Source organism: Spermophilus citellus (assembly GCF_964194105.1).
Source record: "Spermophilus citellus genome assembly, chromosome: 4".
Lineage (NCBI taxonomy): Eukaryota > Metazoa > Chordata > Mammalia > Rodentia > Sciuridae > Spermophilus > Spermophilus citellus.
The window spans coordinates 160,621,425-160,645,665 of record NC_138185.1 but is presented as its reverse complement, the minus strand read 5'-3'; the positions used below and the strand labels follow the sequence as shown (position 1 = coordinate 160,645,665).

The 24,241-nt window shown below is 39.7% G+C and overlaps 1 protein-coding gene and 1 pseudogene across 3 annotated transcripts in view; one reads left to right on the top strand and one right to left on the bottom strand.

Moving 5' to 3' along the window:
* The window catches only part of FUT8 (fucosyltransferase 8), a 349,337-nt gene extending 347,895 nt beyond the window's left edge, over positions 1–1,442 (bottom strand). The window contains exon 1 of one of the 2 annotated variants that reach the window (XM_081290194.1): positions 1,329–1,442. The gene's annotated coding sequence lies outside the window, so the exon portion shown is untranslated. Of the gene's footprint in view, positions 1–102; positions 1,200–1,328 lie in introns of those variants that run through there. The other variant, XM_081290193.1, reaches the window with a different exon arrangement.
* Positions 580–23,170, top strand: LOC308648257 (large ribosomal subunit protein uL13-like; annotated as a pseudogene). Its single transcript has 5 exons — positions 580–713; positions 848–1,000; positions 1,094–1,267; positions 21,931–22,183; positions 22,738–23,170. The product of its transcript is annotated as a large ribosomal subunit protein uL13-like (transcript).
* The last annotated feature ends 1,071 nt before the right edge of the window (positions 23,171–24,241 follow it).

Below are 24,241 nucleotides of genomic sequence, written 5' to 3'. Positions count from 1 at the left end.
GGGTCGCCCGGAGAAGAGACAGCCCCACAGCCTCCACAGATCCCGCGCTCGCTCAGCCCAAGACCCGAGGCGCGCGGGGCCCGACTCCTATCGCCCCCTTACCAGAGGCGGGAGCGAGGGTCTCCGCCGTTTCCCGTCGCCGCCGCCACCACAGCCCTCAGCCGCAGCTGCCCAGCGCTGGGGGAGTGGGAGGGGTGGCTGGGTGGAGGATGCTACTCCCGACCGAAGGGAGAGGAAGAAACGGAAACAGGAACCACGGTCGCCGCTTAACGGAGCCTCCGGCGCCACTGACTGAGGGAGAGCGCGAGGCGGCGCGAGCCGGGCAGTAGCTGACAGCGCGAGACCGAGCGCGAGCCGGGTCCCGGGCGCGCGACCCCAAGTAGCACCGGCCCCATTCCGCGAGGAGAGGGAGGGGACCGGTTGGCTGGGGGCCGAGAGAGGGCGGCGGGGGGCGGGGGCCTGGAGCCGAGGGAACCCGGCCACTAAGGTCGGCCCGAGATAACGCGCGCACGCGCCGGAGCGGCTCCGACAACAAGCGCAGGCGGGGAAGCCTCGGCCAGCGCGGGCGGGCACGCGCGGATGGGGGCGCGCGCCCCTCAGCGTTCCAGGCTTCTGGGAGAGGGCGCGCATGCGCTGGCGGCTGCCTCCTACGGCGACCCTGGCATGTGCCAGAACTCCTCCCCGCCCCCTTTCTCGCTGAGCCCGGGGAAAGCGTAGCTGCAGCATCCACCGCCACGAAGAGCCTCGGGCCACAGCGGGACGGCAAGAGTTCCAGCAAGGTAGAGGCTGCGCACGGACGCTGAGTCCGGCTCGCACACAGGCGCAGGCCGCCCTCTACCGCCTTAAGGCTGGAGGCAGAGGGGGCGCGAGTCGAGCGCAGCTCTGCCACGGAGAGCCACCTTCAGGGAACGCCGTTTTCTTTAGAGCGCCTGAAGGATAGGGGGGGCCGCGGGGGGAAGACCTCCGCGGCCCGAAGGTGGAGCCGCTATGGGGATTCGAAGTATGCTCCTTCCTACTTTTAGGGGTGGTCGCTGCTGCTGTTGTTGCTGCTACTACTCAGTCCCTGCAGCCCAGTCTGGCCGTTCGGCCGCAGCCCGCAGCGCGATCCCACAAGGGCACCGTTCCCACGCAGCCCAGCGCAGCCCTGTCTTGTGGGAGCTATGTGTCCACACTTGCGCAAAGAGAAAGACCCCCCACGAGGGCCACAGCGGGACGGGCCTCTCCCGACTCGCGGCTACAGCAGCCCTCTGAAGCGGAAGTTTATTGAGTACGGGGAAGAGAACAGCACCGGGAGGGAGGGAGAGACTTTTCCTTAGGATGCTTCCTACCCGCTCGGACTCGGGAAATTCCTGGCGCCCGCGAAGCAGAGCAGTGGGCCGTAAAGCTACCTCCGGCCAGTCCTGACCGCGAGCTGAGCGGGAGGACCTGGGCGCGCCGCCCCGGCACACAAAGTAGTCTCGGGCCGAGGGGTGTCGCAGGACCCAATCAGAGCCGACAGCCTCGTGAGTGGAGTGCGAGCCGGCCAATCAGAGGGCCGGAAAATGAGCTTCCCGTCCTGAACTCTTCCCCGTAGCCTCGGGACCCAGAACCCAAACCCCCGGCAAAGCTAGCTAGAAAGACTAAATGGTTCCCTGAGACCAAGAATTATTCTTTTCGGCCTGCCTTTTTATTTTTATTTTTTATTTATTTTTAGTAAATACCGTGGGTATTCACTATAGAGCAAAGACCGGCCGCCTTTGAGATTCTAAGTATTGAAAGGCTCACAGAAAGATTTAAGAAGCAGCGGACTGCCAAGAATGCAATCTGTCTAATAGCGTTCATAAATTCACTATGTATCGAGACTTTTTTCTAGACCAACAACTGTGTTTCAGAGATACAAATAAGACACTGTTGATTCAAAAAAGGAAATCCATTCCCGCAAGCAGCTCAGGCTCTTCTTTCAGAGACTTTTCTAGACATTGGTTTATTGTCAGATTTCAAAAGGGGCCAAGTACTTTGCAGTCATTTTATGGTTATTTCCCTGTAAGAGAAAACAGGAAAATTGAGTCACATAGCCAAGGTGAGACTTTCCACACTCGCCTCCCCCCACCCACCGCCATTTTCTAGCAAAGCCAGAATTATGTTCTTAGCCCAGGGAGTTTGGGTGTCATCATTTAACAAAATCATTCAATAACCAGTTATTAAATGCATGGATGGTGCCCACCCATGAGACACCTGGACTAAATAGAAAAAAAAATGTAAGAGTTACACACTGTGGTTGTTAGAAATAAACAAATTTTAGACTTACACCCGGTTACATGGGTCAAAAGCAAAACGTATCAGTCATACTCTAGATTTTAGATTTTTTTTTTCTGTTGAAAATCTCTTTATTTCAGATTTATTACTACACACACACACACACACACACACACACACACACACACAGGCTGGAAATTGAACCCAGAACCCAGGGCCTAAGACAAGCTAATAACTAGACGTGATCCACCGCTCAACTACATCCCCTCCCTAGATAAGCCTGATGTGGAGTGGTTATTTACTGTTTAGTTTAAACACAGCATTCTAAAAAAATATTTTAACTGGCATACTTTGTTTTAAGAGAGAAATATTTCTGGTTCATTTAATATCATTATAGGTTATGTTCTGTAATTCATTCAGATTTCCAAGTTCAAAGCTTTACCTTAGCTTTAAAATATCCAGGTTTTTTAAATCTGGTCTTCAATTTTCCCTTCCAAAAACCTAGGAATATAAAATTTTCTCTTTCCTACCTTCTTTCCATCAAAATGCAAACAAGAAGAAGAAAAAAAAAGTTTGTCCAAGATTTAGCACATTTTCATAAGACAATATATTGTACATTAAAATACCAAACAACTTTGATGTCTCTGGAGTACAGTCAGAAACTAGTTCTTCAGCAATTCTGATCTCTGTTGAGTGTTTCTCAGCCTGTAACAGAACACTATTATCAAAGCCCATTTGAGGGGACGCCCAGGATTTAGCTGCCATCCCAAAATTGGAAGTATCAGTTAAATAACTGCCATTTGAGAAGAATTCTTTACACATTCCAGACAGATAATGAATTTCCTGACAATCACTTATAACAGGAGTGCTTACACTGCCTCTTTTAGTGCAAATAAAGATCCCAGGGCTGGGGATGTGGCTCAAGCGGTAGCGCGCTTGCCTGGCATGCGTGCGGCCCGGGTTCGATCCTCAGCACCACATACAAACAAAGATGTTGTGTCCGCTGAAAACTAAAAAATAAATATCAAAATTCTCTCTCTCTCTCTCTCTCTCTCTCTCTCTCTCTCTCTCTCAAAAAAAGAAAAGAAAAGAAAACAAATAAAGATCCCACCTTAGAAAAAGTATATTTCTGGGGCTCGGTAGTGTAGTGCAGTGGTAGAATGCTTGCCTGCCATGTGAAAGGCCCTGCGTTCCATCCCCAGCTCTGCAAAAACAGAAAATACATTTCTACTCTCTTCAAAGAGGAAAAAGTCCTGAAACTGCTTTTCTCTAACAGGTTGTTTCTGAGAAAGCACCCCTAAAAGATTCTCAACATCACTGATCATCAGAAAGTGTCTCTGTCAAAGGTATTTTATTCACACTCTCCAGCCTCCAGATCTGCTGCTGGGCCTCCTCATTCTCTTTCTCTTCTCACTCCAGCTGCTTACCTCTCATCACTCCCAGTTTCTCATATTTGCTCAGGCAAGAAGTACTCCATCTTTTCCTCCATTCCTCCCCCACCAAATTAGGCTTTGGGCCTATCTTTGCTTATTCCAAAAATTATAGACAAGTTCTGCTCGACAAAAGGCTGTACAAAACATTCTCCACAAGAACTAAAAGGATCTTCTCAGTCTGTCACTTTCTTTTATGGGTCAGCCTGGGTCCATTCTTAGTCATCTGTCAGAGATGACTAAGACTTGGATGTGGGGCAAGGAGTCAACTCTTAGACAATGGAAAAGATCAAACTGAAAGTTTAAGTGAGTACATGAGTGTCCATTTTATTGAGAGATTAGCTAGATCAAAGTTAATGAACTAAAATGCTATCACATTTCGTAAGTTGTGAACATTCATGTAGAAACTAGTTTGAAATTTACTACCATTTTATTATTACCGTAATAAAAATAATAGCCAAGGTGTAACATTGCTGAGCACAAGGCCCCATGCTAAGCTCTTCACCTCCATCATTTAATTCTCAAATCAAACCTTTGAGGTGGATCCTATTGTTAATGATAGTGGGGAAATCCACTGGGTCCCAAGAAGGATTGAGGCATTCAGGAGACTCAGCAGCTGCTGCTTAGTAAAGAGTTTAGAAATTTTTCCATCTCTACCACTGTATACCAACTCAATGTCAGCATTGCAAATATTCTCAATAACTTTTAATTATTCTTATTTTATAATCATTGCTCTAAATACATTTCATTTATGTATTCTATTTTGCAGAAAATCATACAAAGTAGTAGAGTTATTAGCACAGGCAAGAAGGTATAACCTTGAAATAATGATTTTATCCATTGGGGACCTCTGTTTTATCATCTGAAAATAAGGGGGTTGGACTGGATAATTTGTAGTTGTTGCCAGTTCTAAAACTATAAATTCAGCCAACTTGACATACCATTGACAATAACTACAAAAATGAAATGTGGAAAAATAGTCTCTCTTTTCAAATCCAGTAAGTGTTTTAAGTCATTTTTGAGCCATATCCTTAAATAGAAACTCTATACTCACTCATTAAAAAGCCACAGCTAATCTTTCCCATCAGAAGAGTAAATGAAGTGATTGATTTAAAAGCTGATGAAACTAGCCACACTTTCTCTCTGTATGACTTGCCTCCACATCTGAAATTCTGGTCTTTTTCTTTGGGTCAAGGCAGCATATACTTCACATTATTGATCTATTATTTACCATCCACTTCCATTTCTTTCTTATCAATAGAGTTTCTTGTTGTTGTTTTTATTTGCTTGTTTTTCTGGATAACCACCTAAAAATCCAGCTACAAGAAGGGCAACTCAATTAACCTGAGTCAATCAGTAGATGAATTCCCAGAATGGTAAACACTTACAGTGCTTACCCTCTCCTTCCAGGCATTAAAAGACTACACTTTTCCATGCCCACCCCAGACACCCTCCCCCTTTGCAGGTAGGGACTAGGCTGTAGCAGGATGTGGGTCCAAGTGGTATGTGTCACTTCCGGGTAGAGCATTTAATTGCCAGTATAAATCCTTACAGTGTTTACTCTTCCCCAGCCTTAAGACCAGTATTGCTGAAGATGGTAAAGCCTCTCTTAGCCTATGTTCCCAATCAAGGACAACTTGGAACAACCCACCCACCCCCCTCATGTAGTCAGAGTAAGTAACACATTTTTGTTGTTTAAGCTGCTGAAATGTGGGAGTATTTTTCACAGCAGTATGACCTATATTCTCGGTTGTGTTAGATTAGTATATGCTACAATCAGAAGAGTCTCAAACTATTCTAATCAATATATTTGAAAACCAATGTAGTCCTGGAGTAAACTCAGCACTGCATAAAATAAATAAAAATAAAGGCCCATCAACAACTAAAAAAAAAATTTTTAAATAATCCCTAGTTCATAGGGTTGTGAGGAATAAAGGACTCAAAATATTAAAAAGCACTCAGAACAATACCTGACACATTGTACATGTTGTATACATTGCAGCCCTACTAAATAATGTTTATTCATAGCTAACTCATTTTTATGCATTAGTATAGATCCTGTTCTTTACTATTCATTTAATTCAGACCTCTGACCTCTGTTTTTCCATTAATATAATAGTAGTGAACACGTATTTAATTATGTGACCAGCAACCACTTGTTATGATTTGGATATGAGGGATTGCCCCCAAAGCTCCTGTGTTTAAAATGTAAGAGTATTCAGATGTGAAATTGTTAGATTATGAAAACTGTAACCTGATTCATCTGTACTAGTTTGAATAGACTAATTGGTGGTAACTGGAGGCAGGTGTGGTATTGCTAGAGGAGATAAGTCACTGGGGTCATATACTGGAAGGATTCATCTTCCCTGTGTCCCCTTCCCCCACCCCTCCTCTCTGCTTCCTGACCACCATGATCAGAGCAGTGGAGTCAGCCAATCATGGACTGAACTTCTGAAACAAATCAAAATAAACTTTTCCTCCTTAAAGTTGTTCTTGTCAGGTATTTTGGTCATAGTGATGAAAAGCTGACTACCACACCACCTTTTCAATAGGAGCTGGCCCCACAATTCTATCATTATGGCAGCAAGAAGAGCCATGTTACTGCAATCATTTGCCATAGCTAGTTGTTCAAGAGAAAGATACCTGATTTTTTTTAATGATCCAATTAAGCCATTCCTCCAGGATTTTTAGACTTAGGAAGAAAAATCATCTCAGGCCTCACCTAGATATAAAGTCTGGGAAATGTAAAATGTGGGGGGGGGGGGGAATCTGGGAGATATCATTGGACACAGTTTTTTTCCCATGTGGAAAAAAAAAAATCATTCTACATCGAGAGAATAAATTCAATGGACAAAGGGAAGCAGAGAAGACAGATCATGCTTTTTACACTGGAATTCTCACTTTCAAGGAAGTGGCTTAATTTCTGCCTTTCCTTCTGTATAGGCTTGTCTCTTCTATGTGTCCTCCCAATATATTCCCCATTTTGCCTAAGCCGCTTCCAGGTGGGTTTATTTTGAATGAAATTAATGAAATAATATGCTATGTTACCATAAAGTGAAAAAGAAATAAGAGGGAAAGTCCTTAGATTCTTCATCTTCATTAATGGCCTGGATACCATTTAAAAATGTGACCATCAACTTTAACAAAATGAAGCAACAAATTTTTACCAAATGCCAACTTTATGTAAGGTACATGCAGCAGAGACTTCTCTTATTCTTCTCTAATGTCAAACCCCCATTTCTGACTAAGCCTATTACAACTTACCTAAAATCTTACATTTCCAAAATCTCCTTTTTAGTGAATGTGGCCATATAACTACATTCTGGCTACTGAGATCTAAGCAGAAATGTTGTGTGGGACTTACATTTAAAAATTTCTTAAAAGGAGGAAGTTAGACTCTTCTTATCCCTTCTCTTCATCCTATCTTCCTAAACATTTTCTGATGCCTAGAGCCCTTTCTGCCATCTTGAACCATGAGGAGAATAACCATACCCTGCAGATAACAGGGAGTAAAAGGGAGCTGGATCCCTGACAACTTTGTGAAGCCTCTATGCCAGTCCTGTGCTACTCAACTCCAAAAATTCCTTAATATGAAAAAACAATAAGCTAAAAGTCTTATTTAAGCCACCATCATTTGGGGTTTTTCTGTCAACATTACAGTGAACCTAATCCTGATAAAATTGATTCAATGCCATTTTAAGTTGATAAATTATACTGAGTTAAGCTAGATCATTAGTGCTCTACAAAAATTTTTTAAAAATCAAAAAAATAATCTGGAAAGGAATGAAGCAGACACAAATACATACTACTATACTTTAAAATTAAAAACAAAAATAAAGATATGGACAAGGGAAAGATGAGATTGATGGAGGGTCAGAGGGAAAAATTCCAGCCAAATAAAAATAATTAACCACTGTCAATATGGTTACAAATACCTTATCCAACAAAAATAAACCTTATTAAAGTCACCAAAGTTCCAGTGTTTTAGCCTTAAATTTTAAGAGCACACCCAAGGAAAAATTATATTCTGAAAGACTAACCAAACTGATAGGAGTCTAAAAGGGCAGAAGCCCTCTTGAGGGCAGAGACCCTGTATAGGCTTGAACACCACTACACAGCATATTTGTTGAATGAGTTAATTTTCATTGCAATATACCTGCCAGTAGGAACAAGAAACAACTTTTGGTTAGTCAGGATCTTGTATGGTTTCCATGGGAACAAAGCCATATAAAATCATGGTTCAGAATGTAGATTCTAACTATATTTGAATGTTGGCTCCACCACTTAATAACTGAGACTTTGGAGGAAACTTTAAATACCTCTCTCATTTTTTCATATCTGTAAAATGGGAACACCTTGTACGGTTGCTATGACTATAAAATGAGAACAACCTGACATAGTGTAAGCACACAGTGTAAGCTCTACAAAAACACTAAGCTAAATCAAGACTTTGTGGACACTGTTATTATCTGATCTAAATCTAAAGTCAAGATAACATGAAAATACAATCTATGAAAGCAAAATAAATGAGTGATTGACAAGATTTTCTAGACCAAAGGCTGAATGTCATTTAAGTTCTGCAGTAACACTATAACACAATTGTTGATATTTAAAACAAGGAGTAAAGGTTCCAAAAACAACTCCCTATAAATCGTGCTGGCATGATTTACAAGTAGGCTTGCAAACCTACATAGATAGAGGTCGAATGGGAATAACTTGTGTTTATTTCAAGATTGATCCTTTAGTTTAAAAGTACCTTGCGTTGAGGAGTGTAACTCAGTGGTTGGGTGCAAGCTTAGCATGCACAAGTAGTGGGTTCAAACCCTAACACACACACAAAAAAAATTAATAACAAAAACAAAATATATTTCATCTTTTGGCTATTACACTTATTTCAAATGACTGAAAAGACCATACAACTTATTTGATCCCTTTAAAGTACAAGGAACAAATAATTACTCAATGTACTTCAAAGAAAGGAGGATTTTTAAGATACACAAAAACTGAAATTTACCTTGGAGCCAAAACACCACTGGATACCAAGGCATTTAGAGGCCTGCCCCTCCACATCTCCCTCTCACTCACATTCCCCATGTCATTTCTGCTCTTCCACTCTTTTCTCCACACCAACTCACTTCCATACCTTCTATCTTTTGCTTTCTTCTTGATCATAATTTTGGATCCCTTATAATTTCATCTTCCTCCCCTTATAATTTCATCTTCCTCATCGTAAGAGACATAATCTTTACTTGCAAATTCTGATAGTTTCTCTGTTCACATTCTGCAGAGAAGGAAATCTTGTTGAGTTTGCATATCTCTTTCTACTGAGCCATATTATAGGTCCTCTGATCTTGAGACAGGTATTATTTCTACTTCAAACTACTTCAAGGCACTGGTGGCTGCCTCTTCAGCAATGGGCATGGGGGTGGGCAGACAGACACTTTAGTATATTTCATTTACAAAAAGATAAAATATCTTAACAAAGAATCATGGTCAGAATTCACCATTGAATCCCCAGTGTTTAGAATATGTTTGGCCTATGGAAGATACTTTATTGAATAGTATTGAATGAATCCATGAGTGAATGAATAAATGAATGAAGAAAGAAGATTTTACTGCAACAGAAAATATTTTGCTAAATAAGTCTTTACATGTTGTTAGATCCTGCACATGGTTTCCAAGAAAATTTTAATAGTTTTTAATAGTATTTTTAAAATAGCATATGAACACTGTAGTGATAAACCTGAAATCATATATATACATATATATGTATACACACACACACACACACACACACACACACACACACACATATATATATTTCTAACAGGAGAGATCCAATTAACTTTGTCTTTTCTTTTATAAGAATATTCCTCATTTTTAAAATAAGGGCCTAATAAAATATCTATTCACTTTTAATATTTTATGTGCCTCTAAGACAAAAATGTGCTTGATTAGTTTTCTTCCACAACTTACACTTGCCAGCTCCTGCCAAGTCTATATAATTGTGGTGACCATATTTTTTTTTCACCAAATGCAAGGTGGGAGTGTGGTCCAAAATTAAATCTAAATTTACAATCTGAATTTTCCTAGAAAGTGTAAGACATATGAACACTGTAGGGATAAACCTGAAATATTTAAACTCTGTTTGACACTGGGCATACTGGTGCAATCAGGAGGCTGAGGCAGGAGAATAACAAGTTCAAGGCCAGCCTTGGCAAATTTGTGAGACCCTATCTCAAAATAAAAAATAAAAAGGCAAGAAGTAGCTCAGTGGTAAAGTGCCCCTGGGTTAAATCCACAGTATTTTTTAAAAAGTAAGAAGGAGAAAAAGAAGAAACTAACAAGTATATGTATGTATGTATGTACGTATGTATATGTATACGTGAGCGCGCACACATACACACACACACACACACACACACATATATATAAAAATGATTTTCAGCTTGAGTCAGTCATGCTCTGACAGAGTAGCATGGACAATTCAGTGAGTAGAGGTCTCTCCTGGATTTATGACTCATAATTTTCCAAACTGTTAGACATGGATGCGTATTAAATCTATACAGTGCTTTGTACAAGAGAAAGGATATTTTGCTTTTCTTATAGTCAAAGTGAAAATGGAATTAAGTATGCCACATTTCCTCTACAGTCTTTTCCAACTATTAGAATTATCTTTCAGTGCTGTCTTACCACAGAACAGCACAAGTTACTATACTTCTTTATTCCCATCTTCCTTTGTAGTCAAATTGAGGCCAGGCTCTGGCCAATGGGAGATGAGCAGAAGTGATATGAGTTACTTTCAAGCCTGGTCACAAGTGGCCCTGAGAGAACCTCCAATTCTTTCTTCCTCTACTTTAGTGACTTTGGAAACTACATATTCTAGATGGTCCTACTATAAGATAGAAGTGGAAAACCTGGATCCCCAAGTTTCCTTGAAGGAGAACCACTCTATAGACATTGGATTATTTACATGAGCAAGAAACAAATCTTCATTGCATTAAGTCACCACTGTTCATTAACCAACTATTATACTGGCCAAGGGGATAATGGAGAGCTAAAATCCAGCCCCTGGTTTAGTCACTAAACCATGTACCCTGGGCTGCATACCCCTCTGCAGAGGTGCCTTTTCTAATTCAAACACAGATGCCAAACTGACTGACAGTGGTCCTGACTGTAGTCCCTTCTCACTCCTTTTCTCCTTTATAATCCCTCCTTAAAGAGCTATCAGATCAGTATTCCAGAGGCAAAGCTCTGATCATGCCTATTTCTGATCAGAAGTCTTCAGATGGGCCCCATCGATTCATGAAGTAAACACAAAACCTTTAACATGGTCTCCAAAATCCTCCATAATTCTCTGAACAAATCCACCTATGCAGTACAAATCTACCGATGTAGAAAAACCACCGATGCATTATCCTTGTCTTCTCATAACCACATTCTCCATCTCACAGCAACCTAATTTCCAGAAACTATGTTCACTTGCAACAAGAAATTCCACAGCCCAGAATTCCTTCAAGCCCTCCATCCTTCTGTAATCACCCTTTCCATTAATATTCTGGTTAAAACCTCCATCCTGTATAAAGATACCTCTGTTTGATTTATTTAGGGGCAAAATGAGGGTTTGTCTTACTTAAGTTAGTTCCCTCTGTGACCCGTTGCTGCGTTCTGTTTCTTCATTCTGGCTCTGCAGCATGGGATCCTGCTTGTTTAGAGGATGTCAGCAGCAACACATCATGAAGGAACTAAAAGGTGAGGGAAAGACAATTTATGTCGTCTACTCTACTTTGTTTAGTTCTTGGAATTGCCAAATAAAATAGCATCCACCCAATTAAATTTTGCTTCCAGATAAAACAGTGAATCATTTTTTCAGTGCGTCCCCAATATTGCATGCAATATACTTATACTAAAAAATTATTTGTTGTTTTCTGAAACTCAAATATAACAAGGTATCCTGCATTTTTATGTACTAAATGTGACAACCCTGGTAGTACCCCCACCCCTTGTTAAAGTATTAATCTATGGTTCAGATTGGGAGGAGAATAAGGACTCTTCCTACAAGTACATAATCTGCCCCAAACACTGTCATTTTGAATAATGACTCCCCCCAACAGCAGTGTTTTCCTACCTATTATTCATGTGTTATAGTGGTTTCTACACAATAAACTTCTCATATGACAAAATAAGTCTCTTGAAGTCAGATATCTTATTCTTCATATCCTTTCATTGGCTGGCTAGATCTTAGAAGCATCTTTCAGGCACTGACTATCTACTTGCTACATTGACATTTCAAGAATTCAAAACCAACAACAGCACTAGACATTTTAAAGCAGATAAAAGCATCAGAAGAAAATGCCTTGGGCATGTATAATAGCAGATCCTAGCACTTTTTCCAACTTGCATAATGAGCCATGGATTTTATAACTTTGGCCTTGCACATGTTTCTAAATATCTCTCCCTATCTTGCAGGGAATACTTGGCTGGGTTTTACCTGAAGTATGTAAGAACACAGGTTATATCTAGAAGTTATTTTTTTAAGATAACTTGCTGGAGGAGTAACTCTCCCTGAAACAAAAAACATTATTGTCCTCACGTTGTGGTTATTTCACTTTTTCATACACATTTACCCATTACCTATAGCAAGTTAAAGTAGCAAACTGTCCACATATTAACATCTTATGAATCACACAACCTCACTTTCCAGCTCCTGTACCGTATGCTTTCTTGTTATTTCCTCTGAAAGCCAGAAAGATGGTGGGTTAGATTATAAAGGTTAAACACTATAGAATATATATAGGGTCATTAGAAACAAATGAGCTTATTCTTTTTTCTCATGACACCCATATTCCAATAAGGAATGCAAGCAAACATTATGCTCCAGATGCCAGTCATGTGGGTATGTAGCTTGACAATTCTTTTCATTAAGAATAATAAACTAATTATAGCCATGAAAGTACCCTGTATTTTCCTGGGATAATAGTAGAAAGACTGGATGTGGTTTAGCTCCTTCAAACACATTAACTATAGGTGCAGGTTTCCCAGATAGATTTGTGGAAATTTACCCTTTTTGAAAAGTTCAATTACTTAATTTAATAATAATAATAATAATAACAACAACAACAACATATACAGTAGCATTAAAAAAAAACTAGGTAGAACACACACTGAGCCCAGATCGGCCGAATTCAAGCTTCGGTTCACCTGCTTCCCGCAGACAAACAGCTGTGACTCAGCACTAATCCACCCGGCTGAAACAACTGGTCAGCCCTTCTCATCCTACGGAGGTAAATGCCTACCGAGCCTTCATAGGTAGTGGCCACAGGTTTGAAACGGGGCTTGGGAGAGACAGTAAGGACCCACCCGTTGCATTGGTCACCCGGAAAAGGGAAACGAACTGTCGCCATTTGCAAGAGATACCACCATGGCAGAGAACTGACGTCATCAGAGCGGCGGAGGAGATAACTTCATTGAAACCTGTGGCTACAGGTGTATAATTCCCTAGCCTTCCCCCTCCACACATCGGGGAAACCTTAAGGGCCCCTCTCAGCTCTCCCGTGAGCGCGATAGCCAGACCGAGGGAATCAGAGGTGGTGCGGACCCGCGGCGCAGAACTACCGCTCCCACCAGTACTGAGAGCTGAGGTCTCTTGCACCAGCTACCGGGGGCGTGGCTACCGGAGGGCAAGTAAAATTCGCTGAGGATTCTCAGCCCCAAGCTCCACCAACTTAGGGTCTGAGGGAATGGCAAACTGGGAGAGTGTGCCCAGTCGTTCATGAAAACAGGGCTCCTGGGAGCAGCAGACCTGGCGTGTAGCCAGTATTGTGGTGAGCGGCACCCGTGAGAGGGGCCTGGCTAGAGAAAAAGTGGGAAGTGACTAGACACAAGAGGAGGCCCTAGGCACTCAGGATTGGAGACTCGCCCAGTCTGGGAGGAGCTGCTGCACAGTGATTGGTTCCCGCGTATTGACAAGAGAAACTTGGCCTGGTGGGCACAGCACCACCTACTGGAAGAGAAGTTAATCAAACTCTAAGACTGCATTTATTAGTTTTTGGGTTTTTTTCTCTTTTTTTTCTTTTTTCTTTTCTCTTTTTTTTTGATTTGGGTTTTTCTTTCATTTTCATTTTTCTTTCTTGTTGTTTTTCAAATTTTTTTTACAATTTTTTTAAATTTTTTTCTTCTAATTTTAATTTTAATTTTTTTTATTATTTTTAAATTTTTTTTTCTTTTTTTATTTCCTATTTTTTTTCTTCTTTTGTCTTTTCATTTCTTTTAAATTATCTTATCCCCCCTTCCTTGAATTCTACCTGCTTACTCTCATTCTCTTTAGTGACTTCTTCCTTCCCTTCTAATACCTTTCCTCCCAAGCATCAAATAAATTTATAGGAGTAAACAGTAACTCAGCAGTCAAACAGAACAAGAAGTAACATGAGCAGCTTGAAAAAGCAAGGAAGAAAAGGAGTACAAACAATGCAGGTCAGCCTAAATATTCAGAAGGACCTAGAGTCATCAGAAAAATGGTCATATAAAGAACTCAAGGAACACCTTATTCAGATGGAATGGAACCTTAAAGAGGATACAAGACAGCAAATTCAAGCAGCGAAAGAACACATTGAGAATGAATTACATAAACAGATAAAAGAAGAAGTTAAGCATCTTTATCAGGAGATAGAGATTATAAAAAATAATCAAACAATAATTCTAGAAATGAAGGAAACGATAAACCAAATTAAAAACTCAATTGAGAGTATCACTAACAGAGTGGAGCAAGTAGAAGCCAGAACGTCAGATAATGAAGACAAAATATATCATCTTGAAAAGAGTCTAGCCAACTCAGAAAGGCTGGTAAAAAATCACGAGAAAAACATCCAAGAGTTATGGGATAACATAAAAAAAACAAACTTACAAGTCATCGGGATAGAAGAAGGTACAGAGATTCAAACCAAGGGAATGAGTAACCTGCTGAATGAAATAATTACAGAAAACTTTCCAGAAATAAAAAAGGAAACAGATATACAAATTGAAGATGCATACAGGACACCGAGCACACAAAATCACAGTAGACCAACGCCAAGACACATTGTTATGAAGATATCCAATATACAGAACAAAGAGAAAATATTAAAAGCTACAAGAGAAAGGAGACAGATTACATTCAGGGGTAAACCAATAAGGTTAACAACGGATTTTTTATCACAGACACTGAAAGCAAGAAGGTCATGGAACAATGTATTTCAAACACTGAAAGACAATGGATGCCAACCAAGAATTCTGTATCCAGCAAAATTAAGCTTCAGGTATGACAACGAAATAAAAATCTTTCATGATAAACAAAAATTAAAAGAATTTGCAGCCAGAAAACCAGCATTGCAAAGCATTTTGAGCAAAACACTACACGAGGAAGAAATGAAAAACAATAACCAAAACCATCAGTGGGAAGTGCCTCAGTAAAGACAGAGGGCGAGGGGAAAGATAATCATGGAGAAACAAACTAAATTTTTTTAAAAAAGGATAAATAATCAAACATGGCTGGAAGTACAAACCATATATCAATAGTAACTCTGAATGTTAATGGCTTAAACTCTCCAATAAAGCGACATAGGCTGGTATCTTGGATTAAAAAAACAAATCCAACAATATGCTGCCTCCAGGAGACACATCTTATTGGAAAAGACATACACAGGCTGAATGTGAAAGGATGGGAAAAAATATACCACGCACACGGTCCTCATAAGCAAGCAGGGGTGGCCATCCTCATATTGAATAAAATCGACTTCAAGACTAAGTTAATCAAAAGGGATAAAGAAGGACATTATATACTGTTAAAAGGAACCATTCACCAACAAGACATAACAATTATCAATATTTATGCACCAAATAATGGCGCTGCGACATTCATAAAACAAATTCTCCTCAAGTTCAAGAATCAAATACACCACAACACAATAATCATGGGTGACTTCAACACACCTCTCTCACCTTTGGACAGATCCTCCAAACAAAAGTTGAATAAAGAAACTATAGAACTCAATACCACAATCAATAACCTAGACTTAACTGACATATATAGAATATATCAACCACCATCAAATGGATATACTTTTTTCTCAGCAGCACATGGATCCTTCTCAAAAATAGACCATATATTATGCCATAGGGCAACCCTCAGTAAATATAAAGGGGTGGAGATAATACCATGCATTTTATCTGATCATAATGGAATGAAACTGGAAATCAATGATAAAAGAAGGAAGGAAAAATCCTACATCACATGGAAAATGAACAATATGTTACTGAATGATCAATGGGTTACAGAAGACATAAAGGAGGAAATAAAAAAATTCTTAGAGATAAATGAAAATACAGACACAACATATCGGAATCTATGGGACACAATGAAAGCAGTTTTAAGAGGAAAATTCATCGCCTGGGGGTCATTCCTCAAAAAACGAAAAAACCAACAAATAAATGAGCTCACACTTCATCTCAAAGCCCTAGAAAAGGAAGAGCAAAACAACAGCAAATGTAGCAGAAGGCAAGAAATAATTAAAATCAGAGCGGAAATCAATGAAATGGAAACAAAAGAAACTATTGAAAAAATTAACAAAACTAAAAGTTGGTTCCTTGAAAAAATAAATAAGATCGACAGACCTTTAGCCATGCTAACGAAGAGAAGAAGAGAGAGAACTCAAATTACGAACATACCGGATGAAAAAGGCAATATCACAACAGATGCTACAGAAATACAGAAGACAATTAGAAATTATTTTGAAAACCTATATTCCAATAAAATAGAAGATAGTGAAGACATCGATAAATTTCTTAAGTCATATGATTTGCCCAGACTGAGTCAGGAGGATACACACAATTTGAACAGACCAATATCAATGGATGAAATTGAAGAAGCCATCAAAAGACTACCAACCAAGAAAAGCCCAGGACCGGATGGGTATACAGTGGAGTTTTACAAAACCTTTGAAGAAGAATTAGTACCAATACTTTTCAAGTTATTTCAGGAAATAGAAAAAGAGGGAGCTCTTCCAAATTCATTCTATGAGGCCAACATCACCCTGATTCCGAAACCAGACAAAGACACCTCAAAGAAAGAAAAATACAGACCAATATCTCTAATGAACCTAGATGCAAAAATCCTCAATAAAATTCTGGCGAATCGAATACAAAAACACATCAAAAAAATTGTGCACCATGATCAAGTAGGATTCATCCCTGGGATGCAAGGATGGTTCAATATACGGAAATCAATAAATGTTATTCACCACATCAATAGACTTAAAGATAAGAACCATATGATCATCTTGATAGATGCAGAGAAAGCATTCGACAAAGTACAGCATCCCTTTATGTTCAAAACTTTAGAAAAACTAGGGATAACAGGAACTTACCTTGACATTGTAAAAGCTATCTATGCTAAGCCTCAGGCTAGCATCATTCTGAATGGACAAAAGTTAAAGGCATTCCCTCTAAAATCTGGAACAAGACAGGGATGCCCTCTATCACCACTTCTATTCAATATAGTTCTTGAAACACTGGCCAGAGCAATTAGACAGACGAAAGAAATTAAAGGCATAAAAATAGGAAAAGAAGAACTTAAATTATCACTATTTGCAGATGACATGATTCTATACCTAGAAGACCCAAAAGGGTCTACAAGGAAACTACTAGAACTAATAAATGAATTCAGCAAAGTGGCAGGATATAAAATCAACACACATAAATCAAAGGCATTTCTGTATATCAGCGACAAAACTTCTGAAACGGAAATGAGGAAAAACACCCCATTCACAATATCCTCAAAAAAAATAAAATACTTGGGAATCAACCTAACAAAAGAGGTGAAAGACTTATAGAATGAAAACTACAGAACCCTAAAGAGAGAAGTAGAAGAAGATCTTAGAAGATGGAAAAATATACCCTGTTCATGGATAGGCAGAACTAACATTATCAAAATGGCAATATTACCAAAAGTTCTCTATAGGTTTAATGCAATGCCAATCAAAATCCCAATGGCATTTCTTGTAGAAATAGATAAAGCAATCATGAAATTCATATGGAAAAATAAAAGACCCAGAATAGCAAAAGCAATTCTAAGCAGGAAGTGTGAATCAGGCGGTATAATGATACCAGATTTCAAACTATACTACAGAGCAATAGTGACAAAAACAGCATGGTACTGGTACCAAAACAGGCGGGTGGACCAATGGTATAGAATAGAGGACACAGAGACTAATCCACAAAGTTACAACTATCTTATATTTGATAAAGGGGCTAAAAGCATGCAATGGAGGAAGGATAGCATCTTCAACAAATGGTGTTGGGAAAACTGGAAATCCATATGCAACAAAATGAAACTGAATCCCTTTCTCTCACCATGCACAAAAGTTAACTCAAAATGGATCAAGGAGCTTGATATCAAATCAGAGACTCTGCGCCTGATAGAAGAAAAAGTTGGCTCTGATCTACATATTGTGGGGTCGGGCTCCAAATTCCTTAATAGGACACCCATAGCACAAGAGTTAATAACAAGAATCAACAAATGGGACTTACTTAAACTAAAAAGTTTTTTCTCAGCAAGAGAAACAATAAGAGAGGTAAATAGGGAGCCTACATCCTGGGAACAAATTTTTACTCCTCACACTTCAGATAGAGCCCTAATATCCAGAGTATACAAAGAACTCAAAAAATTAGACAATAAGATAACAAATAACCCAATCAACAAATGGGCCAAGGACCTGAACAGACACTTCTCAGAGGAGGATATACAATCAATCAACAAGTACATGAAAAAATGCTCACCATCTCTAGCAGTCAGAGAAATGCAAATCAAAACCACCCTAAGCTACCATCTCACTCCATTAAGATTGGCAGCCACTATGAAGTCAAACAACAACAAGTGCTGGCGAGGATGTGGAGAAAAGGGTACACTTGTACATTGCTGGTGGGACTGCAAATTGGTGCGGCCAATTTGGAAAGCAGTTTGGAGATTCCTGGGAAAGCTGGCAATGGAACCACCATTTGACCCTGCTATTGCCCTTCTCGGACTATTCCCTGAAGACCTTAAAAGAGCATGCTACAGGGATACTGCCACATCGATGTTCATAGCAGCACAATTCACAATAGCTAGACCGTGGAACCAACCCAGATGCCCTTCAATAGATGAATGGATTAAAAAAATGTGGCATCTATACACAATGGAGTACTATGCAGCAATAAAAAATGACAAAATCATAGAATTTGCAGGGAAATGGATGGCACTAGAGCAGATTATGCTTAGTGAAGCTAGCCAATCCCTAAAAAACAAATACCAAATGTCTTCTTTGATATAATGAGAGCAACTATGAACAGAGCAGGGAGGAAGAGCAGGAAGAAAAGATTAACATCAAACAGAGACATGAGATGGGAGGGAAAGGGAGAGAAAAGGGAAATTGCATGGAAATGAAGGGAGACCCTCATTGCTATACAAAATTTCATATAAGAGGTTGTGAGGGGAATGGGGAAATAAACAAGGAGAGAAATGAATTACAGTAGATGGGGTAGAGAGAGAAGATGGGAGGGAAGGGGAGGGGGGATAGTAGGGGATAGGAAAGGTAGCAGAATACAACAATTACTAATAGGGCATTATGTAAAATTTTGGATGTGTAACCGACGTGATTCTGCAATCTGCGTTTGGGGTAAAATTGGGGGTTCATAACCCACTTCAATCTAATGTATGAAATATGATATGTCAAGAGCTTTGTAATGTTGTGAACAACCAATAAAAAAATAAAATTTAAAAAAATTTTTAAAAAAAACTAGGTGACAGGCACATGACAAAAAACTTCAAAGGGCATAAAGGGAAAAGTGAGTCTTCCTTTCATACACTCTCCCCAGTTCTCCACCCCTGAGGCACAAGTGTCACCAATTGTATATCCTTCTTGATATAATCTTTGACTATTCAAGTTTGTACTATGTTTTACCTTTACATATATATAAGTGTGTGTGTTTGTGTGTGTGCATAATATATATATAATACATATTGCTTTTTCAATTCTTTCAAAATCTTTTTTACTTTAAAATATATCAATAAAAAATAATACAATTTTACATAATGATCTTGCCTTTTCATTTAACAGTGTACCTTTTAAAGCATTCCACATTATTTTAAAACACTCTGTTTCAGTATTTTTGACTGCTATATTGCATTATATTACATAAATATACCATTAACCTATCCTGATATTGATGGACTTTTACTACTGTTATAGTGGAAGCTTTTCCAGTTAGTTTTCCCTGTTATGAAAATGGCTTCATGTACTACTGAGATACTCAACAGATACCTATTGGACACTTGCCATGTTCACTACACTGTGCATAGGCACCATAAACAATAATGAACTAAGAATACACTCCTATACATTCTCTCACCTTCATTTTTTTTGTTCACCTTACATGTGTGTCCTATGGGATTTGTATTATCCCTCCCAAGTTTGTAACTAAAAATTCCTTCTTTGAATAAAAATCTTCTCTTCCAAATTTGTTCTACTAGGTAAAATTGGAGTTCCTTCACACTGACTCTCATTTGTCACTTTGGAGACTATCAATTACCTTTGGAAAGATGCATGTACTGAATGATGGAATCAAACAATTTATGAGGCAAAGAACTTGCCCTGGCCCAATGCTGGAGAGCTACATCCCCAGCCAAAGAATCAGAGAAAAACTTTATAATGCACTAGATCAACCTCTTCCTTTTATAAACGAAGAAAATAAAACTAAGAAGATAAATGAGTGAGCCTTGATCATCCTCTGGCTTATTTTCTGACACAAAATTGGTTCAACATACCTACCTCTCCATTCCCCATTTGAAAATCAAAATTCATTTTTAACCTGTGGCCATGATGGAATAACAGGGACCCAATTTACTCTGAATTGAAAACAAGACAAAATATATAAAGAGTTTTCAGATGTTGGACAACATGCTACATGGGACAGTGATCTCTGAAAGAAGAGAAACAAGGTGAATCTATAATTGCCCCCCAAAATTGAAGCCAACAAAGCCTGGAAGTCTCCTGAGTTGTAAGAACAGAGTTCAGAATTCAGGAAGGTTGAGGCAGCTTGAATTCATAGGTTAGGTTACCAGGGAGGTAAAAACCTGCACTGAGAGAGAGTAGTGGAGAGTCCCAGGGCCTTTGGCTGAGTCTTCAGCAGAGTATTGATCAGTTCAGCACTCCTGTGAGAGAACTACCTGAGCCAGGGAAGGAGACACCTGAAAGGAGCAATTACTAGTGCAAACAGAGGAATGGAAAGTTTACATTCCCAACAGCCTGAATGGAAACTCTCTGATATAGTGAGCATTGAGTTTCATATTCTGAAAGCTATTGCTTCATGAGACCAAGTGGGCCCTAAGGTTGCTCTGCTTCTGCCTATCAAAGTTTAAATGCAAGACTCGAAAAGATCAAACTGCTTTTAAGTAGTCTGAAATGTGCCCCAGAACATAACTCAAAAATATTTAAAGGAAGTAAAAAAAAACGTGAAATTTTAGTAAGAATACAATAAAAAATTATCAGGAATACATGAAAGCAGGAAAATATATCCCATAATGAAGAAAAAAATAAGTGTTAGAAACAAACCTAGATATGCCACAGGTGATAAAATTAGCAGGCAAATACATTAAAATAATAATTATAATTATGTTCCATATGTGCAAGAAAGTAGAGAAAAGCATGAGCATGTTAGGAAAAGATACATATATTTTTTAAAGATCCAAGTTCTTAAGATGAAAAAAACAATATTTGAGCTGAAAACTTAGAACTGCTATGGAATTATAATCTTTCCCATTATTTCCATTATTATCAACACCACAAATGTAAAATATGATACTTTTCATTGGGTTTAAAAATAGTCCTTTTCATATAAAAATCTCAAATGTGCATCCAAACCAGCAATATAGAATAATGTTTGCATAGCAAAAATGTTAGCTGCATTTGCTATTGGTGTTTATAAAGAATAGGAACAGAAGACAAGACTTTTCTATATGAAAAACATATTAAGCCAAGCATAACTTCTATTCAGAAGAGTTTAAAGTCCAATGAAAAATGAAAAATTGGGTCTGTAGCTTCATTTTTAAGCTTTCTTCATGCATAAGTTAAAGAAAAACTATTTTTATAGATTATAGAAAAAAGCAAGAAAATTTTAGCCCTTTGCCAGGATCAGAGAGAGCAGTATTCCTCCAAAATTTGTTGGGGAGCTGCAGTTAAGAATCTAACCGTCCCAGGAGGCTGCTGAAGAAGGTGGAGGGGCAGGTTCTGGTACTGGATGGCTAACGCCATCTCCTGGGCCGCCTGTTGGCCATTTTGGCCAAACAGGTAAAACGGGGCCACAAGGTGATTGGTTGTGCGCTGTGAGGACATCAACATTTCTGGAAATTTCTACAGAAACAAGCTGAAGTACCTGGCCTCCCTCTGCAAGAGGATGAATACCAACCCATCCTGTGGCCTGTATCACTTAAGGCATGCTGCCCCACTGAAGTAGCACCCCCTTTCTCCACAGAAAAGCCCTCTTCACCATGGCTAATTTTAGGACTGTCAGCAAAAGAGTCCATTGTAGATAAACTTCCTATTTTCATGTCACCCTGCTTTCTTGGCCCCTGGCCAAGAAGATACCAGCACTCCAGGTGCTGGACACCCCCTTACTAGTTTTTCAGAAACGTATCCAGTATAGTACTTTGAAGAAATGTGCAAACAAGGCCTCTGGCCTTGAGCTGGGCTTCACAGGGATGACTACATTTTTAAGATAAGTTACAAATGGGCCCATAGTAACAGCTGGCAGGGGGAGGAAAGAAAGGGGAGAAGAAGCTCCCCCCTTCTCAGGTGTTGTCCTTGAAGAGTTAACTTGCCCAGAACAGTGAAAGCAAAAGCTGCTTTTATGTGAACTTCTGCAGACTGTGAACTTCTGAGCCCCTCCCCTTACACGCTGGGTATAAAACTCTGAAACTCCCTGAACTCGGGGTTCAGGGGATTGATTGATTACAGCAAAGGCTATACCCTCTGAAGCTGGCTGCAGCCAAATAAAACTGTTTCCTGCTATCTTCGGTGCCTTGCCTACAACACCACAAGACTGAGCGAGGCCAGGCTGCCCTGGACCGCCTCAAAGTGTTTGATGGGATTCCACCACCCTACCACAAGAAAAAGTGGATGGTGGTTCCTGCTGCCCTGAAGGTTGTGCAACTGAAGCCAACAAGAAAGTTTGCCTACCTGGGGTGCCTGGCTCATGAGGTCGGCTGGAAATACCAGGCAGTGAGAGGAGGAGAAAAGAAAGGAGAACGCCAAGATCCATTACTGGAATTAAAACAGCTTATGAGGCTATGAAAATAGGCATAAAAGAATGTGGAGAAGAAAACTAACAAGTTCACAGAGGTCCTCAGGACCCATGGACTCCTGGTCTGAGCCCAATAAAGACTATTTATGCCTCATGTGTGGCCTGGTTTGCCCTTCTTCCATTGCCACCCTGGGATATGGGGGACCCAGTGCAGCTCTCTGGGTGCCACAGGCAGCCTGGGACCTGGAAAGCTGAGGCAGAGAAGGGCCTAAGCCTTGGTCTCTGCTCCTGTTTCAGAAGATCTTTCTGGAAGGTTTCTAAGAGTTGTATGGTCAGAATTTATGACCTGCTTATTCATTAATTTTAAAAAAACTGATGGAACCATCACTTACTTGCAGTATTCAAAAAAAAAAAAAAATGAGCAGGGACACTAAAGGGGGATCTCCCTGACTACAGGGGCATCCAGCTGTCTTAATCGTGTGGCCATCCTATACTCTGTAGCTGACAGAATGGGAGAGCACCTTCTGAAGTGGGCCAAGTTTTAGAGGTGCAAAGACTGGAAAATGTGACCAAGGGGAACAGCACTGCCCCTTTTCCTTCCCTCTGTTTTATGATCAAAAGCAAATAAATTATTTTTGAAGAAAAAAGAATCTAACCTAAGAAATGTAGGTAAGGAAAAGGAAAATAAAAAAGCAAGAAGCAGAAGCAGGACCAAAAAGAAACTATTATGAAAAGCAGGAATGTTAAATAAGAAGAAAAAAAAAAAAAGTAAGGTCTCTGGTTTACAAGTATGTATGAATCTCCTCGACAAAGGCGGAGAAGGTGATAATATGAGAATGCAATCAAATTCCACCAAGTTATGAGTGCCTGTTACCTGCAAGACACTGCACTAAATGAAGCACTATCCCTTTCCTTCAGAAGCACAAAATGTGATGCAAGAGATGGATACAGCTATATAAACAATTGTGTCATAAGTCAGGACGACAGATGCAAAAATGAAGACATAACAATGGCTAAAGGGGTATAGAGGCATGAAATAATAACTGAGTCCAGGGGGCTGAGGCTGTAGCTCAGAGGTAGAACGTTTGCCTTGCACATATGAGCCCTGGGTTTGATCCTCAGTGAAAGGAAGGAAGGAAGGAAGGCATTGTGTCCATCTACAACTAAAAAATAAGCATTCTGCTTATTCTGGATAATAATTTCTTGAAATAAAAAATCTCTATAAGCAAAACCAGACAGCTGTAACATAATTAAAAATAAATAACTGA